Genomic DNA, 19,669 nt, shown 5'->3' with positions numbered 1-19,669 from the left:
CCATACTGGCCCAGATATCAGCCTTACAAAGCCAAGATTTTAGAAAAAGAAAATTGATTCACAATTTCAATAAACCCTTGACATTTAAAGGAGGAAAGTATGTCCAGTGTGGCTCCCAATATGTTAAGTGCATCAAGATAAAAAGCAAGCCAAAGTATAAATTAATATGGCTTAGAAATATCTTTACTCCTCTTCTAAATGTCTCCACATCTGGCAAAATGGCCAGAGTGGAGGGAGATGTTTTCAATACGCTCAAGGATCAGGCTGAATTTATAGTGATTACTTGAGACATTCTAGTCTCTGAAATCTACGTCCTGTCCCATCATGTCTTTTCAAAAATTTTTATTTTACATTGGAGTAGAGCTGATTTACAATGTTGTGTTACTTTCAGGTCTACATCAAAGTTAATCATTTATACATACATGTTTCCTTTTTCAGATTCTTTTTGCATACAAGTTATTAGAACTGAGTAGAGATCCCTGTACTATATAGTAGGTCCTTGTTGATTATCTACTTTATATGTGCATGCTCAGTCACTTCAGTCATGTCTGACTCTTTGTGACCACATGGACTGTAGCCCACCAGGCACCTCTGTCCATGGGATTCTCCAGGCAAGAATACTGGAGTGGGTTGCCATTTCTTTATATGTAGTAGTGGGTATTTATTTATCCTAACGTCCTAATTTATCCCTCCAACCTCTTTCCACTTTTGTAACCATAATCTTGTTTTCTAAGTCTGTGAGTCTGTTTCTGTTTTGTAAGTAAGTTCATTTGTATCTTTTTATAGATTTCACATATAAGTAATAATCGTGTATTTGCTTTTCTATTTCTGACTTACTTCACTTAGTATGATCATCTCTGGATCCATCCATATTGCTACAAATGGCATTATTTCATTCTTTCTTATGGCTGAGTAATGTATGTGTGTGTTAACACATACCACATCATCTTTATCCATTCATCTGTCAACGGACATTTAGATTGCTTCCATGTCCTGGCTATTGTAAATAGTGCTTCTATGAACATTGGGGTGCATGTGTCTTTTTGAATTATGGTTTTCTCAGGGTATGTGCCTGGTAGTTGGATTGCTGGATCATAGAGTAGCTCTATTTTTAGTTTTTTAAAGGAACTTCCATACTCTTCTCCGTAGTGGCTGTCCCAATTTACATTCCCACCAACAGTGTATGAGGGTTCCGTTTCTTCCACATCCTCTCCAGCATTTATTGTTGTAGACTTTTTTTGATGATGGCCATTCTGACCAGTGTGAGGTAATACCTCACTGTAATCCATCATGTCTTAAATATTTTTTTGTTAGGCCATTTCCTCTCTCTTCTTGGTCATCAATTTCTCCCAGTCCACTGGAGCATTTCGATTAGAATACATACACCTTCATGTATTCATCATCAGTTTAAAACAGTTATAAACTCATGGCCAACTTCATTTCATCCATACCTTTTCCCCTGAACTATTTTGAAGCACTTTCCAGACATTATATTGTTTTAATCCATAAATAGTTAAGAATTTAACTCTAAAGATAATTTAAAAAACATACCTACACACTATCATCTCACTTAAAAATACAGCATCCTTAACAGTCTATTTCTTCTTGAGAACTAGAAGCTATACTAGAAACTTTCTAGAGGCAAAAATCACCTGGTTCTTTTCTTGAACACTTGCTTGAAAAGCATCACATGGCCACCAAAGGCCTGGCCCTGTATATTCCATTAGTAGGAGCAGCATGAGATTTGGGAGAGACTAAAACTGAACTGTCATCCCTGTATAATGCTGTAATCTGGAAACGCTGATCCAAAAAGGTGGGTTTTGAGGTTATTGTTCTCTTCATTTTTAAGAGAATATATACTGATCACTTTTTTTTTGATGAGAATGAGAGCTTATGACAATAATAATAAAAAAAAAACCACTCCCTTGAACATTAGCTCTGAAGATGAACGAAAATGGAACTTCGTGAGTGAGACTGGCTTTGTAGAAGTTTCATGACTTAGAACAAAAAGAAGGCAAGTTGACCTGTGAAAACCTTCACAGGGTCACGAGTTCCTCCCAAACCCAGCTGGTACCACTATTACTTTTTTACACCAAAGAAATCAGTCTTATAAGATCTTGCATTTGTTTTCTGCATATTGCTGACCTGAAATAATCAGACTGCCAGATACTTCTCTAGGAAAGATGGGTTTATTAGCTATCAGCAGAGAATTGCAGTTCAGGGTCTGAAACCTTGGCAAGCCATGGGTAAGCCTCCACATGTCAGGGGAAGAAGAACACTTCTGTAGAGGTGATAGAGCTATAGTAAACAGAGTCCATGCTTTCCATTGGCTGAGCCCTTGACAGGAAAGAAGGGTCTTCTTCCTGTTGGAGTTGGCTGTCATTGAAGAGCATGAGAGCACCCCCTCTGGTCTCCTGACTTGAATCGAGGTTTCTGTTGTTATTATACACAATTCTGTTTGTTTCTTAAGGAGTATGATTAAACTGTACCAAGGAACTATAGGCTAATAAAATCCTTAAGTAAGTGCTCAGTCGTGTCTGACTGTTTGCAACCCATGGACTGTAGCCTGCTGGAGCTCCTCTGTCCGTGGGATTTCCCAGAATACTGGAGTGGGTTACCATGCCCTCCTCCAGGGGATCTCCCCTACCCAGGGATGGAACCCATGTCTCTTGCATATCCCGCATTGGCAGTCAGATTCTTTACCACTAACGCCACCTGGGAAGCCCAATAAAATCCTTCAGTTCAGTCACTCATTCGAGTCCGACTCTTTGCGACCCCATGAACTGCAGCACACCAGGCGTTCCTGTCCAATCCTTAGTCTTGGAAAAAGCTCTGAAGAGGAAGAGGAAGAGGAAGGCCTCAAGCTCCAGAGATCTACCAAAATTAAATAGAAATCTTGTTGGTGCCTAGAAGTTAGCCAAGATACAGGTACAGCTTTTGGTTTCTAGGGTGAGCCTTCACCTGGCTCAAAACATTTTGTAAGAAGGATGGCCTCACACCTGAAATCCTATACTCTTGCATGCTTAGTCGCTCAGTTGCATCCAAGTCTTTGCAGCCCCATGGACTGTAGCCTGCCAGGCTCCTCAGTCTAGAGTCTTAGGTGCTCCTTTATAAGGAGCAGGGCTTCATCAGATGGTGTAAATAATTCATAATCTGATAGAGCTGGGCTTCTCAGTCTGGACACTGTTGACATTTGGGCCAGGCAGTTCTTTGCTGTTGGTGGAGGTCAGGCTGATTGGGCACTATAGGATGCTGAACAGCATTCCTGACTCCACCCATTAGATGCTGGTAGCACCTCCCCACAGGATGGGTGGGGAAGGTGCAGAATCACCCCTGGCTGCAAACCCCTGCAATAGAAGTAATGTTTTTTCACCTATATGACACATAAAGATTGCCAAGGGAAGCCAAGTAGACTATTTTAGATATTGTCTTAAAGAGAACCGCTTTCATCATCATTGAAAAAACAGTGCTAACTATCAGACCTAAAATAGTAAATGAAAACTACTGTTGCTTTAAAATATTCCCTCAAGGAAGTGACACATTTGTATCAGTTACTCCCTTTCACTCATGAAGATGACTGTGATCATTGCAGGTATGGTGAAAGACATTATTCAGAAGCCCAACCCGTGGTTTGCTGGTGAGAACAGTCATTGGCTCAGGGCTCCAGCTGCCAGGCAGAGTGTGTGAGCTGCCAGGTCTTTCTCAACCACTCCTGAAAATCCCTACGTTGTTGGAACTTGAGTATTGTAATTACGAGCAAGATTTCCCAGAGCCAAAAAATGAAGTTGCTTGACCAGATCAGCAGGATATATAATAGACCCTAGGGGCTGGTAAACTTGACTTTTTGTAGTTTCTAAGTACTCAAGTGTAATAGATAAGGGTTTTGGAGATGATCCTCAACATATTTCTTATCCACAGCCAGTGTAGAGAACCCAAGTTCAAGAGTATTGAAGAAATACTGTTTCTGAGCCTGGGTTGTGGGGTGTGTGAAAGTTAAAAAGAATGAAGTTCTATACGCATGTGCGTTGTGGTCACTGTGTACATGCACACACGTATGCATGTGTCATGGAAATCAATCTCTAAAAATGCCTAAAGCAATGAAAGTGATAGAGGTGGTTTGAATTGTTCCGCACAGATTGGGGCTGAGACATTGATCAGAGAAAAATGATCTCTGATACCAAAAAAGAGCCATCTGGTGTGGCTGGAGGCTCAAGCAGAGAAAAGTGGGGCAGGGGGGCCAGGAACAGATGAGAAGGCTTGAACCCCCACACAGAGCAGAGAGTCTGGCAGCTGGAGTTGATTAATCCAGACGGCTGACAATGACATCATGTGTCAGGTTACACCCAAGTGAGCTGCGCAATGTTCCATGCAAGTTCAGGCCAACATCACCTTGGAATTCCAGAAGGAATGGAAACACTGCTCAGCCCTGCCTTGTGTCCTCTATGGAAAGAGTAGGAGGAAGACGTGCAGGCCCTTGCTACCACTTTTTTATTCTTTTTCATTCTCACATTAGAAGGGAATAGAGAGGGAGAAGGGGCTTCCCTGGTGGCTCAGTGGTAAAAGAATCTGCCTGCATTGCAGGAGACACGGGTTCAATCTCTGGGCCAGGAAGATCCCCTGGAGAAAGAAATGGCAACCTGCTCCAGTATTCTTGCCTGGGAAATCCCATGGACAGAGAAGCCTGGTGGACTATAGTCCATGGGTTCACAAAGTGTTGGACACAACTTAGCAACTAAACCACCACCACCAGAGAGGGAGAGAAATTGGGCTCTTAAGAGGAAGCTTGCTGAACTCGGTTCTCTGCTTGCTTTGTTTTCTGTGTGTATGAGTCTCTTTCTGTTTTGTAAATAAATAAGAGTAGTATCCAACTGTTTGTGACCTCATGGACTGTAGCCCACCAGTCCATGTAATTTTCCAGCCAAGAATGCTGGACCGGGTAGCCATTCCCTTCTCCAGGGCATCTTCCTGACTCAGGGATCAAACCCAGGTCTCTTGCATTGCAGACAAACTCTTTACCTTCTCAGCCACAAGGGAAGTCCCAAATAAATTCGTTTGTCTCTCTTTTTTTTTTTTTTTAGAGTCCACATATAAGTGATATCATGTAGTATTTGTCTTTATCTGTCTGGCTTACTTCACTTAGTATGATAATCTCTAGGCCCATCCATGTTAATGCATGCATTGTACATTTTCTCTGGTGGTGGTGGTTTAGTTGCTAAGTCATGTCCAACTGTTTGTGACCCCATGGACTATAGCCCACCAGGCTTCTCTGTCCATGGGATTTCCCAGGCAAGAATACTAGAGTAGATTGCCATTTCCTTCTCCAGAAGGAAAACACCACAGAAGCCTAGGTCATTATTTCTGTCATTTTTAATACAACTATGTTAAACTAAAATGAACACATACATTAGGAATTTCTGGCGAAAAGCAATATTTGCTCTCTGTAAATGGTCATTTACTTTTGGTCACTTTGAGGAAATAAACCAGAGAGTAAATTAAAAAGTGAAATATCCCCTATAGCCTGTATTGACTCCTTATTAAGTTAATAACTGAGTCACAAATAAAATATTCCCTTTTCCAATGCTATGTTAGTGCTCAGTCTGTTTTCAAAGAGAAATTATTTGAGAAATGCCCTAGTGGCTGCATCAATTTACATTCCCACTAATGACGTATGAGGGTTCCCTTTTCTCCACATCGTTGCCAACGTTAGTTACTTGTGTTCTTTTTGAGGGCTTCCCTCATAGCTCAGTTGGTAAAGAATCTGCCTGCAATGCAGGAGACCCCAGTTCTTTTTGATGATGGCCATTCTAACAGGTATAAGGTGATAATCGCATTGTGATTTTGATTTGTGTTTGCCTGGTATTAGCTATGTTGAGCATCTTTTCATGTGCCTGTTGGCCATCTGCATTTCCACTTTGGAAAAATGTCTATTCAGATCTTCTGCCCGTTTTTTAATCGAGTTGTTTGTTTTTTAATGTTAAGTTGTATGAGCTGTTTATAAATCAGTTGCAAATATTTTCTCCCATTCAGTAGATGGTCTTTTCATTTGGTCTGTGGTTTCCTTTGCTATGCAAAAGCTTTTCAGTTTAATTAGGTCCCATATATTTCTTTTTACTTTTATTTCCTTTGTTTTAGGAGATGGACTCAAAACATTGCTATGATTTAGGTCAGAGAATGTTTGACTATGAGGAAAACTCAGACTTTTTAAACTTATCTCTTGAAATTTTGAATCATACTCTCTTTAGTCTTTGGGTTTCCCTGGTAGCTCAGCAGTAAAGAATTTACCTGCAAATACAGGAGACTCAGATTTGATCCCTGGGTCAGGAAGATCCCCTGGAGAAGGGAATGGTAACTCACTCCAGTATTCTTGCCTGGAGAATCCCGTGGACAGAGGAGCCTGGTGGACTACAGTCCATGGGGTCGCAAAGAGTCAGACACGACTGAGTGAGTAAACAGCAATAGCAGGAGCCCTACCTCTCCACTGCAGCTGCTGACCTTCAACACCCCCTGAAAGGAGTTCAAGGTGGAGGTCAGGAATGAAGCATTCTGTGCTCTGGGAAAAACTGGCAAAACAGGTCCTCAGATAGTTACATAATTTTCAGAAGAATTTATGAGCCCAAATTCTTGCATCTTCTCATATATAGAAAAGCTTTAAAATCACTAATAGTGACATCACCTTTGCCTATTGAGAAGAGAAATGTATTTGGAAGTAAAAATGGAGTATCTGTGTCAGACTCCAACACTACCAACCATTAATGTGGGTGCGTCCGTGAAGTTTATGAGTAACCTCCTTACCTGAACCTTTATGCCTTTTCTTGTTCAAAGCTTATTCTCTCAAGATTGAGGAGTATCAGAGAAAAGGGGGGAATTGTAACTGAGCAGGACCCCTTGGGGCCTTCTTCCATATCCTCTGCTTTAGCTCCTCTTAGAAGCGTCTAGATAGTAGTATTTGATATACATTTCCTGAGTTGTTTTACAGATGTAAAAAATCCTCCTCCTCTCCAACAAATGGAAAATCTTAACTACTTGATGCACATGAGCACATAGCCAGGCCTCCTAATTATCAGGTTTTCCTCAAATAAAGACTTCTTTATATTTTTTAAATGACTGTCAAACATTGTAAATTAACTATACTTCCATAAAAAAGAAACATTTCCATTACACAAATAGGTAAAATAAAATGACTCTGAGATATTATACAACATTAACCAAACGAGAATTATTCATAAACAGCCTTCCATCATTTTTCCTGGATGTTTCCAGGAAGACCAAAGGTAAACCAACTATATTCCATCTTTCACAGCTGAATAGTTTGTCTTGACAAACCCAATGCTAATCGAGAAAAGCTGTAGTTTACCAAGGAGAATACTTGTGAAAATACCCAAAGAAAACAATGTGGATCCATTCACTTCAAGGATTGGAAGCTTTTACAACTGTCTGGAGGAATCGTGAAATCATTAGTGTCAGAGCCAGAAAAGATCTGAGAAAATATTTTATCTGCATTTGCAGATAAAGAGAGCAACATTTAAAGTGAAGGGACACAGCTTGTTAGTAGTAGAACCAAGACTAAGGGAGAGACAAGGATCTCTTTGGCTCCAGATCACTGGTGCTTTCCTTTTCGAAGCCCAGCCAGAGCAGTGGATGTTCTTTCCTGTAGAACATCATGTCTGGGGTGTCTGTTACATCCCATATCAGGTTCAACCCTGTCATGTAATTTCCCCAGATGGTGGTTGACAAATTCCTGACACAACAAAAGGCTCCCAACAGAACCATTCTATTTCCCAGCTCACAGTGTCTTTGAGAATATACGGATCAGCCCCTTATGCCCTGCAAAACCTTCAGCTGCTTCCTTCAAAGGAGGCAGAATTTCAAAGGAAAGTAGCCCTGTGGAGGCCCATTGTTTAGGCACGAGCTGGCAGGGTTTCCAAGGCATCCAGGGAATGGGGGGTTGAAGACCATGTCAAGTTGATTAGGCCTTCAAACAGCCTTTCAGGAAGCAATCCTTAAGAGGGCCTCTTTCCGGAGCTGGGAGAACACCTTTCTCCTGGTGCTTAGTGCCTTCTATCTGTTCCCCCTCTTAATGGCTTGCTTTGTCTCTTCTGCAATGCAGAACTCATAAGATATTTATGAGGAAAACCCACAAGACTTTTACTGTTTCCCCAAATTTGTGTACATCCCTGAAACATACATAGCATTTCGATTCCCATGACTTTGAGGTCAGGCAACTAGTACCTACATTGTAGGATTGTTGCAGTGTTAAATGCAATCCTTTATTGAGTTGGAGATTCTGGGTTTACGAACTTCCTAAAGGAGTTTCTGTCACTGGAATACACACAGGCCAAGTGGTGCTCCTCCCCCACATGGAAAATCACTTCAGCAAAAACCCTTTTGACTCAGCAAGGGAGTAAAGAGTCATACGTTACATCCTCCAATACCAGGAGTTCAGGGAGGTTTCTTCAGTGCCTTTTCCTATATGAAGCATTATATTGCTGTTAGATAGGAGAGTGAGAGGAGAAAACTCCCCAGACCCTGAAACTGGACCCACATAATGACACACTGAGGCCCTACATTAGTTAGGTACCACCTTGTAACAAATTACCCAGAAATGTTTTGGCTCAAGATGATAAACATGTCTTAGCTCACAGTTTCTAGGTGTCAGGAAGCCAGGTGGTCCTGTCTCAGGGTCTCTCATGGGGTTGCATCATCTGAAGGCTCAACTGGGGCTAGTAGATCCCCTTCCAAAATGGTGTACTCAGTGGTGATTGGCAGGAGGCCTTAGTTTCTCACCACTGGATTCTCCATAGGATTGCTTGCGCATCCTAATAACTTGGCAGCTAAGCCATGATAAAGAGAGGAAGGAGGAAACCACCATGCTGATACCATCTAGTCTCAGAAGTCACACAAGGTCACTTTTGTGATATTCTCTTATTGAGAACTGAGTCATTAAGTTTAACCTACACTCAAGGGGAGGGGAATTAGTCTCCATGTTTTGAAGAGGGGAGGTTTCAAAGAATTGGTGGATACACTTTTAATTTTTTTTCTTTTCCATTATGGTTTATTATAGGATACTGAATACAGTTCCCTATGCTATACAGTAGGACCTTATTGTTTATCCATCCTTATGTTTAATAGTTTACATCTGCTAACCCAAAACTTCCAATCATTTCCTCATCCTATTCCCCTTCCCCCTTGGTAATCCCAAGTCTGTTCTCTTTGTGAGTCTTTTTCTCTTTCCTAGATATGTAGTTTGTGTCATATTTTAGATTCCATATCTAAGTGATATCAAATGATATTTGTCTTTGGCCTCCTTCACTTAGTATGGTAATCTCTAGGTCCATCCATGTTGCTGCAAATGGCATTATTTCATTCTTTTTGATGGCTGAGTAGTAGTCCATTGCATAGATGAACCACATCTACTTTATCCGTTCCTCTGTTGATGGACATTCAGGTTGTTTCCATGTCTTGGCTATTTTAAAAAGTGCTGCAGTGAACATAGGGGTGCAAGTATCTTTTTGAACCATGTTTTTCTCTATATATATGCCCAGGAGTGGGATTGCTAGATCATATGGTAGCTCTATTTTTAGTTTTTTGAGGAACCTGTATAATGTTTTCCATAGTGACTGCACCAATTTAAATCCACCCAACAGTGTAGGAGTCTTCCCTTTCCTCCACATCCTCTCCAGCAGTAAAATTGATTTTTGAAAAGCCTCAGTGTTGTTGGCCATCACATTCAGAAGCCCTTTGTAAATGATTCTTTCCATCTCTGCCCTTCCTTCCTATGACTTCAAGTTTTGTCTGTCCTCCCAAAAAGCATGTTTCTGAATTATACGTTTTCCATTAAAGAGTGACATTCATAAGTCTAGTGCCTTCTAATGCACAATTTGTTCCCCATTTCAGTGTACTTCTTTCAGCAATAGATCTGTTTTCAGAGCAGCAGCCTTTAGAAATAGCCAGCATAATATACTGCCCATCAACCAGAGAGCTTATTTTTCAACAGCCCACTCAACATGAATCATACAGCAATTATTATAACTGATTGGCTCAAAAAGTTTCATTTGATTTTCAGTCCAATTATTTTGATTGATAAAAGTAAAATGAATGGTTTCTTTTCTCTAAACTTGTGAAAAAAAAAAAGAGGAAAAATGGTGCATACTAATGAGCCTATTGGGCTTCCCTGGTGCTTATTAAAATAGTGAAATTCATGGTATGATATGTTTGTTTGATGAAAATGATTATTTAAGAAACTAAAGTAGCTTCTCTCCCTGATGAGAGAAGTGCTCGAATTTAAGAGCCAGTGACAGAAGTCTTGGCAAGACTAAATCCAGCCTTTGGCTACCTTCACCAGTGACTCTGGTATCTCTGTCCAACTCGATAACTGCAATTCTAAATGTGTACACAAAGATAGTTGGAATTTTCAAGGAAGCAAGTAACTTATTCATGACAAGAAATGCCTGCTTATACAATCTTTCACCTTTATACCTTCCAGGAAACTCTGATTTTACCTTCTGAAAAAATTTCAAGTATCTATGAGAATGGCTATTGTATGAAACAAAGATGATAATGGATACAGAGTTAAAGCTGCAGAGAAAGAGGGAAATAATTTTAAAGGGTACATCAGAAAATAAAAGCCTTTCTTTTTATGTAGACTTTGGAGACAAAAAATAAATAGGTAGAAACTTGTGTAATCCTTATTACATCCCATGAGCTATGATGTATTATTAGTACAGATTGATAGGAAAGAATGATTAGTTATGGTTATAGGCTTGCCTGGTGGCTAGACAGTAAAGAATCCGCCTGCACTGCAGGAGACCTGGGATCAATCCCTGGACTGCAAAGATCTCCTGGAGGAGGGCATGGCAACCCACTCTAGTATTCTGGCCTGGAGAATCCCCGTGGACAGAGGAGCCTGGCAGACTATAGTCCCTGGGGTCACAGAGTCGGACATGACTGAGTGACTAAGCACACATGGGTGTATAGGAAAAAGCAGTCTTGCAAAACTGTAAATGGAAACACTCACTGAATATTCTTGGACATGTGAAGTTGAATCAAAGGGTTAATGACACAGATACAAATGTGACTTGTAAGGACATGACAGAGTAAAACAACCTAATAAAAAGAGAAAAGCAGAGAGTGCATCATGTAAGATTATCAAGACTGTTCTTATGAGCCTCCAGCATTCATGTTGGAGATAATTTAGAAGGGTCAAGAATCTCCTCTTGTAGAGGGAAGAGGTGATCATTGGTTCGTGCCTTGTGACTCGGGTTCACTGTTCAAGAACCTTTTAATTAACCGAGTGTGTAAATTAACACCCTGTTGATGTAGAAAAAGTAATAAAGGGTTAAACAAGGCCACAGAAAGAAGCAAACTGCCATCATATCAGAGTCTCAAACTTACAACTTGATACTGCAACCCCATTCTAAAAGTAGAGTTCAGAAACTCCAGATATTATAGGCAAAAGCGAAAGTCACTCAGTCGTGTCCGACTCTTTGCGACCCCACAGACTTATATAGTCCATGGAATTCTCCAGGCCAGAATACTGGAGTGGGTAGCCTTTCCCTTCTCCAGGGGATCTTCCCAATCCAGGGGTTGAACCCAGGTCTCATGCACTGCAGGCAGATTCTTCACTAAGCTGAGCCACAAGGGAAGCCCAGGAATACTAATGTAGGTAGCCTATCCCTTCTCCAATGGATCTTCCTGACCCAAGAATCGAACTGGGGTCTCCTGGATTGCAGGTGGATTTTTGACCAACTGAGCTATCAGGGAGGCCCATTACAGGCATGGATGATTTAATATTTATTCTAGAAAGAATTAGCATAAATTTCCCGAAGAATGTTTGTACAGATTCATGTGGCAACATTGGGCTCTCACAGTTGCTGAAAATGTTTCAGGGTCAGGTTTTGGGGGGCCAGGCTGGTTCCACTTTTACTGGAAAGCTGAGTCATATGTTAGTCGACTGGGTGGAGATCATACTGACTTTCTGTAGTCTTCTGTTTGACACAGACCAGGCGCAGCAGCCACCTGACCAAAATTCTAACAAGATTCACAAGCAGATAAGAAGAAATTATTTCAGTGTTCAACCAAAGAAAGACTGAACCTTTTTAAACCTCCCAAAAAAAGAGCTGAAATATGAAATAATTTTCTACTATAGAACTTTTATAAGACCAGTAACTTCTGCTGCCGCTAAGTCGCTTCAGTCGTGTCCGACTCTGTGTGATCCCATACACAGGAGCCCACCAGGCTTCCCTGTCCCTGGGATTCTCCAGGCAAGAACACTGGAGTAGGTTGCCATTTCCTTCTCCAGTGCATGAAAGTGAAAAGTCAAAGTGAAGTCGCTCAGTCATGTCTGACTCCTAGCGACCCCATGGACTGCAGCCTACCAGGCTCCTCTGTCCATGGGATTTTCTAGGCAAAAGTACTGGAGTGGGGTACCATTGCCTTCTCCGTCAGTAACTTCTATGCTCCCCCCAAAGTATTTAAGAAACTATTTGAGTGTCAAAACTTGATTCAGTTCAGTTCAGTTCAGTCGCTCAGTCGTGTCTGACTCTTTGCGACCCCTTGAATCGCAGCATGCCAGGACTCCCTGTCCATCACCAACTCCTGGAGTTTACCAAAACTCATGTCCATCGAGTCAGTGATGCCATCCAGCCATCTCATCCTCTGTTGTCCCCTTCTGCTCCTGTCCCCAATCCATCCCAGCATCAGGGTCTTTTCCAATGAGTCCACTCTTCGCATACGGTGGCCAAAGTACTGGAGTTTCAGCTTTAGCATCAGTCTTTCCAATGAACACCTAGGACTGATCTCCTTTAGGATGGACTGGTTGGATCTCTTTGCAGTGCAAGGGACTCTCCAGAGTCTTCTCCAACACCACAGTTCAAAAGCATCAATTCTTTGGTACTCAGCTTTCTTCACAGTGCAACTCTCACATCCATACATGACTACTGGAAAAACCGTAACGTTGACTAGACGGACCTTTATTGGCAAAGTAATGTCTCTGCTTTTGAATATGCTATCTAGGTTGGTCATAACTTTTCTTCCAAGGAGTAAGCGCCTTTTAATTTCATGGCTGCAATCACCATCTGCAGTGATTTTGGAGCCCAAAAAATAAAAATAAAGTCTGACACTGTTTCCCCATCTATTTCCCATGAAGTGATGGGACCAGATGCCACGATCTCTGTTTTCTGAAACTTGGTTTTAAGCCAACTTTTTCACTCTCCTCTTTGACTTTCATCAAGAGGCTCTTTATTTCTTCTTCACTTTCTGCCATAAGGGTGGTGTCATCTGTGTATCTGAGGTTATTGATATTTCTCCCAGCAATCTTGATTCTAGCTTGTGCTTCATCCAGCCCAATTTCCCATGATGTACTCTGCATGTAAGTTAAATGAGCAGGATGACAATATACAGCCTTGACGTACTCCTTTCCCAATTTGGAACCAGTGTGTTGTTTTATGGCCAGTTCTAAGTGTTGCTTCTTGACCTGCATACAGATTTCTCAGGAGGCAGGTAAGGTGGTCTGGTATTCCCATCTCTTTAAGAATTTCCCACAGTTTGTTATGATCCACACAGTCAAAGCCAGTCAAGATTTCAGACACTGAAATAAAGAGGTAGACGTGAGGGGAAAATCCATGCTAGTCATTAATTTATAAACCTTTACCTACACTAGTCTATTTGATACATAGACAGGTCAATCAATCTTGACTATAATGACAGATTTTGCTTGTCTAAGAAGACGTTTATAGCCCAGACAAAGTTTTCCTAAAAAATTATTTTCCTGTAGTAGCTCTATAAAAATAGAGAGACATTTTAAATGTTATAGGATTTGGGAATTATTTGTGAAATCTCAAGCCACTAGGATTAACATAATAGTTTCATCTAACCATGCCTTGCAAGCTGTTGTATAACGTTGATATATTGATGAGGAAAGGAAGGTTCTAACTGAACACAGCCGGCCATTTTATATAGAGAGGATGCTGAAGAGTAGGCATGGAGAATTGACTACACAAATGCCTCGAGCCAAATGTATTGATTGAGACGGTCAGCATATTAGTAGGAGCCTCAAACCTTCTCGGAAACCAAGGGGAAATAGAACACTCTTAAACAATGAATTGACTTTTGTCTTCCCGCAATGAGACCTGAATATTTATGTCTCCATCCTTGGAGCATTATCACTGGAGCCCTAGGATTCTTGACTCAGGTGGCTATCACTGTATGAAAAATGAGAAGTCCATTTTGCAGCACAGCTAAATAGAGAAAGTTTACTGAAGACTCACTAGTATGCATAATCAAATGAATCACTTGGTCACAAAAATAATGAATAGTCTTTAGAACTAAGGCCTTAAGAATTTACAGATAATGACCCCCAAACAAGGTTAATACATATAATATCACTGACCTTCCCTGATGGCTCAGTTGGTAAAGAATCCACCTGCAGAGCTGGAGACCCCAGTTTGATTCCTCTGTCTGGAAGATCTGCTGGAGAAGGGATAGGCTACCCACTCCAGTATTCTTGGGCTTCCCTTGTGACTCAGCTGGTAAAGAATCCTCCTGCAATGCTGGAGTCCTGGGTTCGATCCCTAGGTGGGAAAGATCCCCTGGAGAAGGGAAAGGCTACCCACTCCAGTATCTGGCCAGAGAATTCCATGGACTACATGGGGTTGCAAAGAATCAGACAAGACTGAGCGACTTTCGCTTTTACAGTGCCTTACAAATTAACCATATTTATCCAGGTGTAAGGCAGCCTACAAGAGCTGCCTGAAGGAAGCAATTCAGGCCAAGCAGTCCTGGCCAGGATAATGCCATTGGACTGGCAAAGGGTATGGTCCTTAGCCTCCCTGGTCTTTGTGAATCCATATGGACAAGAAAGACTCACAAGACACTGCTGGAACCAAAACAGGGCTTTGCTAGTTTAAGGGTAGAGAAGGCTTCCCTCCCTTGCCTCATCTTTCTTAGGTTTTAAAGACCTCATTTTGAAAGAATGAATAGACCAGGACCTCAATTCACCACCACTTCCCAGGCCTTCCCACTGTTTTTTTCTGCTGTTTGGATTACTCGTCCTCTGCTCCTTCTTAAATAGGTTTCACTCAGATGAAATCCAAGCACATATGTTCAAGGGTCCCTAAATTCTCTATGGGAATCATTAAATGTTGTTCTTTTCTAAGTTGGTCTTACACAGGCAAATTCTGGGTTATCTGGCCAACTGCCTTATAACCCTAGGCTGCCATACAGTTTCAAGGTTCATGCTTGCACTTCTCTGGAGGATTACATTGGTGCCAAGTGATCTGCTTACATGACAGGTTTAATGTAAGGCTTCTTAAACTAGGGTTAGCACAGACATCTGCAGAAATAAGCTTGGGAACTGAAAATACTTAAAATTTCACCCTCCATCATTTATCCTGTCAGGCCTTGGGTATCTTATCCTAGGCAGCTATTTGAGCTAACACGATCTCTGTGGAAAATTTTTAATGTCTAATTAATGTGGGGCTTACCAAGTGGCACAGTGGTAAAGAATCCACCAGTCAATGCAGGAGACGTGAGAGATGTGGACTTCCCTGGTGGCTCAGATGGTAAAGCGTCTGCCTACAATGCAGAAGACCTGGGTTCAATCCCTGGGTCGGGAAGATCTCCTAGAGAAGGAAATGGTAACCCACTCCAGTATTCTTGCCTGGAGAATCCCATGGACTGAGAAGCCTGGTAGGCTACAGGCCACGGGGTAGCAAAGAGTCAGACAGGACTGAGTGACCTCACTTTCGCTTTCAGCGTGGGGGCTTCCCAAGTGGCGCAGTGGTAAAGAATCCGCCTGTCAATGCTGGAGATGCAAGAGATGTGGGTTTGATCCCTGGGTTGGGAAGATCTCCTGGAGTAGGAAATGGCAACCCTATGGACAGAGAGGAGCTTGGCGGGCTACAGTCCATAGGGTCATAAAGAGTCAGACACAACTGAGCAACTGAACACTCACAGACACACATAATGTGTCAACATCATCTCTCACATAAAGATGTTTATTGCTTGGACACTGTGTCTTCAGTGTTTTTGTTTTTTCATTTTTTTCTTTCTTTCTTTCACTGTCCTGTATTTAATATGCTATAAATTTTGAAAGATCATCATGGCCAGATTAAAAGACTTGGTATGGGAGCTGGGAATGCCACATGTGAGAGAGAAAAGGATCAGTGAGACAATAGAGGGGTATATTATTCTTGTTTGCTTAGGAGGAAGGGGACAACATGAGAGGAACTGACGATGTTCTGTCACATTCACAATTGATATCGAAAGTACTGTGGTGAGAGAAAAAGAGTATGGAGTTTGGAGTCACCCAGACAGTCATGTGGCTGGGGCAAAAAATGCTTGGCTTTTCAAGTCTTGCTTTTTTAAATAATAGGAATAAAAATACTTAGACCTCTTTATCACTGGCACTAGAACTACTAGAGTTACATATTTTAAAAAATAAGAACTTGGACTCTTGCATCTTATGCAAAAAATTAATTCAGGAAGAATCATAGACTTAAATTTAAATGTTAAAATTATCAAGCTTCTTTTTTTGTAATATCTATCTGGTTTTGGTATCAGGGCAATGGTGGTCTCATAGTTTGGGAGTGTTCCTCTCTCTGCAATTTTTTGGAAGAGTTTAAGAAGGCTAGATGTTAGCTCTTCTCTAAATGTTTGGTAGAATTTGCCTGTGAAGTCATCTGGTCCTGGACTTTGTTTGTTGAAAGTTTTTACACCACAGTTTCATTTTCAGTACTTGTCATCAGTCTGTTCATATTTTCTATTTCTTCCTGGTTCAATCTTGGAAGGTTATAATTTTCTAAGAATTTGTCCATTTCTTCCAAGTTGTCCATTTTATTGGTATATATTTGCTTATAATAGTCTCTTATGATCCTTTGTATTTCTGTGGAGTCAGTTGTAACTTCTCCTTCTTTATTTCTGATTTTATTGATTTGAGTCCTTTCCCTATAGAGCTTCTAAAATAAACACAGGATATCTTTGTAACCTAGAGATGAGTAAAGATCTCTTAGGGCTCAAAAAGCTTTAAGTGTAAGAGAAAAAAATTGATAAATTGGACTTCATTAAAATTAAAAACTTGTGCTTTTCAAAGTACACTGTTTACATCTCAGTAAAGTTAGAGCAGAGACATTACTTTGCCAACAAAGGTCCGTCTAGAAGGCTATGGTTTTTCCTGTGGTCATGTATGGATGTGAGAGTTGGAATGTGAAGAGAGCTGAGTGCCGAAGAATTGATGCTTTTGAATTGTGGTGTTGGAGAAGACTCTTAAGAGTCCCTTGGACTGCAAGGAGATCCAACCAGTCCATTCTAAAGGAGATCAGCCCTGGGTGTTCTTTGGAAGGAATGATGCTAAAGCTGAAACTCCAGTACTTTGGCCACTTCATGTGAGAAGATTCTGATGCTGGGAGGGATTGGGGGAAGGAACAAAAGGGGACGACAGAGGATGAGATGGCTGGATGGCATCACAGATTCGATGGACATGAGTTTGAGTGAACTCCGGGAGATGGTGATGGACAGGGAGGCCTGGCATGCTGCAATTCATGGGATTGCAAAGAGTAGGACACGACTGAGTGACTGAACTGAACTGAAAGTTACAGCAGTAAAATTATCCCTTTAGCAGTTCAGATATCCTATATTATGGATAATTGCAAGGTATCTCCAGAGGGCAATTCCAATGATGAATGATACTAATGAACAGGAAGTTTTTCTTTGAGGTGCTCTTAAAAGGGAGGACAACTAAGCTGGGGCAACAGGAATGAAGTGGGGGGTTGGGAGGAATGAAGTTCCGTCAAGTTGTCATGAAAACCAAGTATTTACTTTGTTTTTCAAAACCATTTTCATGTCACATTTCCTGAATATGCAATGTATGTCATTGCTATGGCAAATGGGGCAAATAAAGTATTTCTGAAAACAAAGCGAAAGACCTGTGGGCAGCTCAGAAGCAGCCAGTTGAATTTATACAATGGCACCCCACTCCAGTATTCTTGCCTGGAAAATCCCATGGACAGAGGAGCCTGGTAGGCTGCAGTCCATGGGGTCGCTAAGAGTCAGACACGACTGATCAACTTCACTTTCACTTTTCACTTTCATGCATTGGAGAAGGAAATGGCAACCCACTCCAGTGTTCTTGCCTGGAGAATCCCAGGGACGGTGGAGTCTGGTGGGCTGCCGTCTATGGGGTCGCACAGAGTTGGACACGACTGAAGTGACTTAGCAGCAGCAGCCAGAGTGAGGGTTAAGTTTGGGGCTAAGTTCCAAAACTTAATTACTGAAATGTGCATACTTAATTATCCTCACAAAATAACACTCCTGAAGTCTCAACAGTTGCAATAGACAAATTTGCATATTAAAAATTTCATAATACTTCCTGAAATATTGATGATTTTATATTGATCTCTTTTATAAGCTCTAAATAATTTAAATGTTTCTATCATATTTGGGAACACAGAGTGACGATAATAATTGTTTAGCCTATGCTCTCCTGTTTGCAAAACTCATGGCCATATTAGCAAAACTATCTCATGAGTTTGATTGCATGTGTGACAAAGTGACAAGGTGAATGCCAAGTTTCAATGAATGATCTTTTTATTATTTTCCATTGTTGAGGAAGAAGGAATTTTCCTCTGCTGTTCTAGGTTCTTCTGGCTGGTCTAAGAATTTTAAATTGACATAAGTCAGAGTAATAGGAGAAAAATCCAATGAAAGTTTTAATAATGTATATGCAGAAAAACAGCTTAATGACACGTATATGAAGAAAACTGAGTAATTCACCCAAATGAACAAACCCTCACCTTAAATACCATCTTCAGCTAAAGACAGAGGATGTTGAGGGTAGGAGTTTGGGACACCAAAGGGGAGGAAGGCCATGCACATGGAGATGGAAAAGCAGTGTTTGAAAAATATTTACTGGGCCACACAGAGACAGTAGCACCCAGAGAAGAATCTTAATAAACAGACTTTGCTAGGTTGCCCCCTGTCCACACAGCTGGTTCATACCATAGTTATCTATGGCGGTGGCTCCCTGGAACAGGTCCTCTGTCTACATTCTTCAGGCAGCTTGGGGGAAGCCATGGGTCTTCCTGAGTCTTTGGGCCTTGATTGTTTTCAGCTAGAAATAATCCACATGCCAAAGAGACACTTTGGGGTGGCAAACTTTGCTCCTCTACACCATGTTTCCATCCAGTGAAAGGCATCTAGTAGGGGAGGGAAGGATTGGAAGTTTGGGATCAGCAGATGCAAGCTATTATATATAGGATCGATAAATAGCAAGGCCCTACTGTATAGTACAAGGAGCCATATTCAGTATCCTGGGATGAACCATAAGGGAAAGGAATATGAAAAGAATATATATATGCATAACTAAATCACTTTGCTGTATAGCAGACATTAGACACAGCATGTGAATCAACTATACTTCAATAAAATTTAAAAAAAGAAAGGAAAATTGTTGGGGCCAGGGGACGGCATCCAAGTCTAAAGTTTAAGGTTGGATTATAGCCGGGTTGGTCAACTTTTTCTGTTATGGCCCAGACAGTAAATATTTTAGGCTTCCAGAAACATATGGTCTCTCTCAGGACTACTCAACTCTGCCAGTGTAGCATGAAAGCAGATATAGATAACATGTAAACAAATGGCCATGCTGTGTTCCAAATAAACTTTATTATGGACACTAAAA

This window comes from Bos javanicus, chromosome X, assembly GCF_032452875.1.
Source record: "Bos javanicus breed banteng chromosome X, ARS-OSU_banteng_1.0, whole genome shotgun sequence".
Taxonomy (NCBI): Eukaryota; Metazoa; Chordata; class Mammalia; order Artiodactyla; family Bovidae; genus Bos; species Bos javanicus.
This window is presented reverse-complemented; position numbering follows the sequence as displayed.